Source organism: Lissotriton helveticus, chromosome 1_1, assembly GCF_964261635.1.
Source record: "Lissotriton helveticus chromosome 1_1, aLisHel1.1, whole genome shotgun sequence".
NCBI lineage: Eukaryota > Metazoa > Chordata > Amphibia > Caudata > Salamandridae > Lissotriton > Lissotriton helveticus.
The window spans coordinates 1,744,342,447-1,744,351,316 of NC_136057.1; the positions used below are offsets into that span (position 1 = coordinate 1,744,342,447).

At 46.4% G+C, this 8,870-nt stretch overlaps 1 protein-coding gene across 1 annotated transcript in view; it reads right to left on the minus strand.

The window, feature by feature from the left end:
• DNASE2 (deoxyribonuclease 2, lysosomal) overlaps window positions 1–8,549 on the minus strand; it is a 70,641-nt gene extending 62,092 nt beyond the window's left edge. Inside the window, exon 1 of the mRNA XM_078689237.1 lies at window positions 8,366–8,549. The gene's annotated coding sequence lies outside the window, so the exon portion shown is untranslated. The remainder of the gene's footprint in view (window positions 1–8,365) is intronic.
• Window positions 8,550–8,870: the final 321 nt, after the last annotated feature.

The window sequence follows — 8,870 nt, forward strand, 5'->3', positions numbered from 1 at the left end:
CGCTCCTGTGGGGTTATCCAAGATGCGATTGACATGTCTCAAGTTAATGGCCGAAGGGTCCTAAGTCAAAGGAGCAAATGCAGGAAGAAAGCTGAAACAAAACACTCTATACATTAGTATAGTTTATAAAAATTATAAATAGTCCGCGTAGCTAAAAACTTAAAAATATAAGGGATGGAGTACCCCCCACCGTACATTATAAGGATATTGCAAGTCCCCAAGGATTTCCATAACCATAAAGAACGAGGCCGAAGATGGAGCTCCTTCATAAGGTTATGGAACTCCGAGGTGGCTTGCAATATCCTTATTATGTACGCCAGGGGGTACTTTATCCCATATAATGCATAGTCACACCATCACCTTTCACATAAACCAGGTAAATCCTTGGTGCATAGCTCTTCCGTATAAAAGAGCAAGCTTGTTTGCAAACATGAAGAATAAAAAGTAAACTTCTAGTGCAAAATTGAACGCATCAAAAACCTGTTAGATATGTGTTGGTAATAGATATTAAAAAAAGTTCAAACTGTGGGGCGCACTCCCATGGGGGGGCCACATCATCCCCTATGGGGGGGTGGTGGCGCACATTCCAACCCACCACATCACCATCCAGTGTTGCTTCCAGGCCCATTGGGCTCAAAGGGCTTCAGCCCCCGTCGTCATGTGTCCAGGGCTGCTGCTGCAGCTTGAGCTGCTGGGGGCTGGGCTGGACAGTGTCGGGAGTCTAATCTACGGCACGCCCAAGTTTTTCAAAGGTCTTTGAAGACCATTTGCATATTTACATAACTTTGTAAACTGGTTACAGAGGCAGTTTGTTTTCTGGTTCCAGTACACCCTGGGCCGCCAACCTGCCTATTTCTTACATTTGGATTTTACTTTTTACTGCCTTAGTGTGAGAATGTATTTCATGAAAAGGAATATAAAGTAGGGTTACCAAAAGAAAAATGCTGGCCATGTGTTGTTTAAAGAGCCTGCAAAGGCCTTGTCTGGACACTAAATAGGGTTATACATAAAATAGTATGTATTCATTTGTGATGTGACTTTTCAATCTTTGTTCCCCTTAATTATCAGTCATGGATCATTCAGGCAGCCCTAGAACACAATGAAAAATGCTTTCTATTTATCTTTGCTGTTCCAAGTATGCACAGGTAAGTGCTGAAAATAGGCTTTAGGGACCTGCCTATTTTATACGGTCTGGGACATCAATATAATGAGCTGGCAACCCTGATCACAAGACTGGAAGTTTGTTGCAGGATAAGCACAATATTTATTTCCTCCACCCTGGATCCTGAATAATGCATAAAAGCAATAGTTAAATGTATATCTGAAACTTTATGCCAGTCCTTAATAACATGCTGAGTAACTTCAACGGTGCCTGGGAATGCACCCTGCATTCAGACAACCCACACCTCAATCTCGCCCTTCACTTTCACACTCACCATGCACTCACACCACCCACTCACCCTGCACTCAGTGACCACACTCCACTTATGCCACTTGCCATGAACTCACACAGTTCTCCCTCCATTTACCCTGTGATCACATGAGCACACCACTCACTCTGCACTCACAGTGATCACTCTGCACTCACAATGCTCTTGCGCTTTTCACCCTGTACCTCACCCTGCAGTCACACAAGCACACTACTAACCCCGCTCATGTGACACTTCACTCACATGTCCCCCTCACTGCTCACTCTTCAATCTCACTCAAACAAGCCCATCACTAACCATACATTCACTTGTCCCACTCTGCACTTACATCTGCACCCAAATTCATATGATCACCTTACTCACCCTGCAGTCACTCCTCTCACCCTACCCTCCCTCTGTTGCATCCCTCACCGTGCACTCACATGGGCACTCTTGTCACCCACACAGCGCAGAGGATTAATGTGCCAGCTACAAAGAAAGTGTACCATGCAGATCACGGAACTGAGTGTTAGTAAACTACGGGTAGCCCTATAAAAAAGTGAAATGTTGGTCAGAAAGGGGCTATAGAGAGATGAGGTGCATTGTTGGCGAGTGGTAGTGAGGGAATTCATGGGGAAGGAGGAAATGGGAAAGGGGGCGCACAAAAAGACTGTTGCACTGTCCCCCCCCCCTCCAACGTTTGGGTCTAGTTGTGCCCCTGGTTGTTTCCCACGTCGGAAATACGTTTGCTGCCTGTTTTTCATACCAGCATTTCGAGCTAACGCTCTCTGATTGGAGTCATTCAAAACCTCCATTCAGCATGTAATTCCTGCAGCAGAGCACTGCTTTGACGTCAGCACTGACGTTCGTCCAATGAACGGTACAGCAGGAGAGATGCGAGGGAGTGAAGCAAATTTTGTTTACATAAAGTTGCAAAATGCTTTAACTTTGCTGATGAAACAGCACTTCTTCGCTGTTGCCTTTTGCCTCGTGGTTGCTGAATTTAACATCTGGTTGCTGCAGTTCACCTCGCTCTTGAAACCTTCCCCCTCAAAGTTATCCTGGTTTGTACCCTTGCAGCTACCGCATTTCAGTGCAAGGAATTCACAACGGTTGTATCCTTCATGAAGATTCCATTTTCTGGCAGGTAAGAGAGAAGAGCCTTTTGTTTTATTTTTTTTAAAGTCTCGCTCCTTTCCCCTTTATCCCACTACTAGTGGGAACGTTGGAGGCTTCAAGGAGGAGCAGATTTGGCATCAATGCCATAGGTGCTGACATTGCTTCTGGGGACCCGGGTTTGAGTCCTGGCATCGGCTCAACATCATGTGATCCTGGGCAAAATCACTTAATTTACCAGTGACTTACAAAAAATGAATTTGACCTTGATTTGAGTCGCTGGTGCTGGTTTAACATTTTCCAATCCCTAGAGCTGAGTCCACAAACCTAATATAACAAATATTGTGAAGTATGCCTACCATCTGTCCTTACTTCTTTCATAGGCCAAATTTTAATGCTTTCTTGTGCAGGTATTTCTGAAGTTTTGGAAGGCGGTCTTCTTTATAAGCCAACTATGCTAACAAATTGACTCTTGATGCTGCTAGAGAATAAATATGTATATATATCCTCTTGAATCACTTATATCATGTGTATGATGTAAATGTCTCCAAGGCCTTCTTAGAAACTGTGGCTGGCCTTACTGGCATGGCAACACCTGGCCATACTCCACATATCACAGATGTTTCAATTGTGTCAGAAAGCATGTTTTCTGGAAGCCCTTTTTCTGTTATCTTGACTAGGGGCAAGGATGTGGCACAACAGCCAGAGCTGATGACTGTGGAGCTGGGGAACCAGGTTCAATTCTTGGTGTCTGCTAAAAATCCTGGGATTCTGGGCAAATCACAATCTCCCTGTGCTTACAAAAATAAATGTGTGCTTGTGTAATGTAAAAGATGCTCCTGTAAAGCACTCCAATACCTTTGGGTCATGTTTGTGCGATATAAAACTGCAAAAAATATATTACAAAATGTTGTGAGCACTACCGTTTCCAGGTACTGCCCAAGACTGGAATTGGAGCACAACCTAAGGATCACAGAAGCAAGAATCTATCCACACATTGACTGCCTCTGTGGAGAAAAAACAGGCACACCACTCACCTGTGTTTTGGTAGTGTTTTTACTAATCTATCCTAAATTTTGTGTTTTATGTGAAAAATAAAGCACCAATGTAATTTTTTGTGGAAATTTTTTGGGGGAGACTTTTCATTGGACTTTATAATAAGGACAGACACTACAAAAACTTCAGTTTACTAAACACTTTCTTTTTATTTAATATTATTTGCCCTATATGACCTGGGCTCTGAAAGAGGGAATGGCCAACAATGATGCAGAGTACCAGCTTCCAGAACTTTTTTACCCCAGCCACTCTGTCTCTATTTTAGTTGGAGGAAGCTACTCTCTTCAGAGGGTAGTCTGGCATGAACAGGGCTAAGGGGGCTGCAGAAAGAAATTAAATCTACAGCCCCATAGGAGGCCAACCCAGCTTACGAAGGGGCTTACACGGCAAAACGTTTGTGCAGGACCTAGCTGTTCACAGACCTCTGGTCTTCTTCACCCTCCTACAGCACAGGACACCTTGATTAAGAAACTCTGCCTGATTTGATTTGGCCAGGTTAGCATTTGCGTAAGCCCCCTCCCACACCTCCTTTGTAGAGACAAGACCCCAGGATACCTGGAGATACGCCGGTCAATGAGGTGACTCCAGGCCTCTGTACTGCCACCTCCCTACACTGACCTCATGTACACGTTTTGATAGGAGATGTCCGTGCTTTATTTCAACCGGTGGTTGTCACGAGCCCACTGGCACGCATTGTTGGGGACCCGCACTAATTTTATCTCATCAGACGTTTATGGAGAGCAAGAGAGGGGAAAACACACGAAGGGGACAGACGGCGGAGGAGAAAGACGAAACAACTGTGACAAGGGAGAAAGCAGGAACTTGCAAGAGCATGATAAAGAGTCAGGGAGTGTCTGGCGATGGATTATGGAGGCATGAAGTGGATTTAAAACTATTGAGCCTTGGTATGTGGCACTCAGTCACTGAATAGCACCAGCCACGGGCTTCTGAGCAGAGCTATAGGCGCAGCGCTCTGTCTTTTACAAATGAAGCACTGGCAGAGGCAGAGGGGTGTTGCCTTGCACTCTGTATGCATGGTCTTTAGTCTTATGACGCGTTGCTAAGAGCCCTGCCGGGATAATTCCTGATGCAAAACGCGTGCATAGAGCCTCTGCCAGGAAAACCGGTCTCCAGCTGAACACTGCACTTCACTCCTATTGATGCGAAGACCTGTAATGGAGTTGGCTACTCCAGGAAGAACTCTTGTTTTGGTGAAAAGTGTAGTTGCCTTTCTTGAGATGTTTAGCCTCACCTAAAGTCGGTCTCTAAGTCAGGGGAAGTTAATATCATAAAAATGACAGCGCCTTGCCTTACCTTTGTAATTTCTATTCAGTAAGGCTTCTATCGCCAACCTCATTTAACATATCATGCAAACATTTACTTAGTTGTGTACTGATTTAGCTCCACAAAGTACTCCACACAGCTCTAACTTTCGAAGTAAAATGAGTAAGAGATTCTCATATAGTCGCTGGAATTGCACAATGTGAAACCAGGAAACCTGTGATAAATCCTAACTTACTTCCTTTCAAATTGTGTGATCCTCAGCAATTAGTTTGTTTCAATGTGTCTTCCCCCAGCATAAAACTCTGGTAAGAGTGTCAGAACAGCCCAGGGCAAGGGAATACAGCAGAAAAAGAAGGTTGTAAGCGCTTTCAGAAAGTCAAATGACCAGAGATCAGCTGACGATAAAGAGGGGAGGAATTCTAGTGCTTTGGGCCCAGTGAACTTAAATGCTTTGCAGCCACAATGGGGACTCCTAAAATGAGGAACCCGGATAAAAAGTTGAATGTTCCAATACGGTGATCGCCCAAGTCTATATGGTGGGGGGCAGGAGAAGCACTGCTTGAAAATGGGGGGCCTATTTGAATAATTCTCTGCGGCAGAGCGCCTTGAAGAAAATTCCTTGGTGCAGAAGGACCCGGGGCTGAGCTCTTACCGTGACAAGACCAAAATGTATCATCAGAGAAACTAGCTGCACTGTGTAATTGTGAAAATGCAGACACTTAGCAAGAGTCTAATATGTTACTACAAGGCACACGGAAATGCACTAATGCGGCCATGAGAAGAGATACAATGGCAGTGTATTCTTCTTTCACCAAAAGTGTAAGGTTTTCTAACACTCGGGCCTTTTTCTTGTGAATTGAAGACCAGGGGGCTGCTTTCAAAGCTGAAAGCCCATGGATGTCCATTCTGGTTGATACTTCCTGGTGTGGAGCTGGTTTGACCAATTTTGCCTTGGGTGACTTGGCTTCCAGGCTGGCCCTGCTTCATAATAACTGAGAGACAAACTCTGTCCTTGAGTGTGGATGTGCAAAGGGGGACTTTCCAATGATTAATATGTAGAAAGATTATTGCAGGGGCTCAAAGTTTCTCTTAGAAGCTTGCCGCTGGGGCTACTGAACGCTGAGGCGACCAGTTACCAAGGATGCGTATGCCCGAATCCACCTCATGCCTCTTCCACTATTCCACACTTTCTGTCTCTTTACCTCACTCTTACATGCCGGACAAGAGCCGCAGGGATAACCGAGGGTTAGCAGGAGCCTCTAGGAACTGAGCTTGAGGAGCAACCTCAGGGATTTCAATAGAGATGGCAGCCATTGGGAACTCGAGACTGAGTAGGATGCTTTGGAAAACTGCAGAAGGGGGTGAAGCTTTGGAGGTCTGGGGTTGCACTGGAGCCTGTGATCTTTAGGGCACCAGTGGGGCTGAGGGCAAACAGGACATTTCTGGAGACACATGACTATGGTGCACACGATCAGTGCAGACCTGAGGGTGCCCAGGATTTTCCAGTTAAGAGAGTGCAAGAGTTACAGGGCTTAAGGGCGAGCAACGATAACAGGGGACTTCAGGGTGAGAAAGATTCCAATGTCATGTGAAAGGGAGCAGGAGCCTTTGGAGGCCGTGGGTGGAAATACCCTTACTGATCCTGAGGGTGAGTGGGAGTCTGAGGAACAACTGATGAGGAGTCAAACACTGAGGAACCTAATGTGAGCAAGGCTCCTGGGATCCTGGGCATGAACGAAAATCTCCAAACCCGAGGGTGAGCTTGATCTTTTGCCATTCTGTTGGTCAGTGGAAACTGAGGACGCCCAAGGATGATGGTGATGAGCATTCATGGGTCTCAGGGTGAGTGGGGCTGAGGGACCTAGGAGTGAGCAGCAGATTAAGGGAATTAAGGGTGGGATGGAGATTAAAAACCTGAACATCATGAGACCTGAGGGTGAGTTTCAGTGTAATAATGGCATTGTCAATCTTTACCAAGGGTACTCACCTTACAAGCTTTAAAAAGCCGAACTTAGTGGAAACGACTACCAAAATTGGTCCCCTCATAGACGGAATGTTTTGCACAAATTCACCATCTGCAAATGTGGCCCACTTTTTTTTGGTGTGGGCGAGAGGGTGCGGGTCTATTTTTGGCCCTAATCCGACATTGATTATTTTTCCCTACCACCGGGAACTGCACTTGCACACCTAGCATTAGTGTCTCAGAAGATCACCATACCTGGACTACAAGCAGGATCGGCCTTTTGTATGTGCAAGCTGGGCCCACGCCCAGGGCGTAGACCCCTAGAGGGGCGCAGAAGCCGCCTGCAGCACTCTTCTCTGAGGTGGCTCCAACCAAAAGTGCATTTCAACACTCTTTCTAGAGTCTGCTGGTGCCCATGTCTACATTTTGACAACTTTTCGTCTCATGGCTCAACATTCTCTTCCCCCCTCCTACCTCTCGTCTCCTATATTTTTCAACACACAGACTGTTAAAGAGGATGAGTGGGCGGGGTGCCAAGTTTGGTTTTGCTCAGGACGCTCTCTGAGCAAAGGCGAGCCCTGGCACCAGGTGCCATCTTTTAGGGAGGGTGGCACTACACCTATGCTCCAAGTATTTTCTATCAGCATTAGGTAGTGTGACCAGAATTTTAAAGCCAAAAAACGGGTCATTTCCGAAAAATAGAAGAACTACAATTTTACTTCAACCCAGCGCACAGAATGACAGTGCTCCTTAGAGAATTACAGAAGAGGCACTAAGAACATACATAAAATGCCGATGTTAAATCCAATAGCATGTCTTTTAATTAAATCATTTTCTTATTACAGCGCTAACTATCCCTGCTCTGCAAAACATAAAAAGATGCCTCCAGCCGTTTTCAGCCAACCCTCTGTAAAAACCGGGACATAAACTTAATTTCCTGAAATCTGCCCGGACAGCTGCCGAAACACCGGGACTGTCCGGGCAAAGCCGGGACTTCTGGTCACCCTAGAATTAGGGCACTACCTATGCCTTGTGAGATGCAACACTGTGCCTGCGCCACCCGCGCTGGTCTTTACTGCAGGGGGACACAGTACTTGAGCCCAAATAGCTGATCTCTGCTGGAGGGAAAAACTGTACCTGTCGTACGAGAGTTTGTCTCTGAGGTGGCAGGCACTGTATTTTACGCCATAAATGGATTTGTGCGGGAGAGGATAGTTGGACTAGGGGCGAGGTGAAAGCAGGATGGCTCTCTCACTGTACCTGTGCTGTTAGGGTGAGGGCGACGGGCTGTGCACCAGTACTCCTGGTGCGAAGGAGCTGTCCCTGTAACCTGGGTGTTGGTTGTTACTGGGAATGGGGACACTGCGCACGTGCCAAAGTTCATTTTTATAGGGGGGTTGGGGGGGTTGTTACACTGCGTTGCTGGTGTTGGCCTCGGGGGTAGGGAGGGCCGGCTGTAGCATGGATTCTGGTCTATGGAAGATACTGTAGAAGTGTTCAAAGTGTCGGTCTCTGAGGGGAGGGGTGGGCACAGTACCTGTGCTGTAGCTGTAGGGGGTGATATCCGTGGGGTGCAGTATCACTGCTGCAGGTGTTGGTCTCTGGGGGTTTCTGCGCGCGTGCTCCAGGCGCTGTCCTCCCTTGCTCCGAGCTGCTCACAAACTGCCCTCGGTGATTCCCCCTCTGTCCCTCCCCGGCGTCCGTGACTCAGAGACAGGCACAAAAGGGAAGTTCAAGTTCTTGTCATGTGATCTCGCGGGCCACGTGACTCCATCCAACTTTCTAGTGGCATTTTTTTCTCCGTCCAGATTTAAGCTTTGTGGCAGAATAAAAGGGGCCAGATTTCTATTTACCCCCTCTCCACCACCAGAACGGAGAGTATTTTGCAGTTTTTTTTATATCGGGCGAACTCGACATGACGGTTTTGGAACGCTTTTTACTTGATTATCATTATCAGTTACTTTACACAGGTGATATTTTTATACTTTTCTTTAGGCACGGAGGAGAGATTAGCTGATCTGCCAACAACCACAGGATGTTCA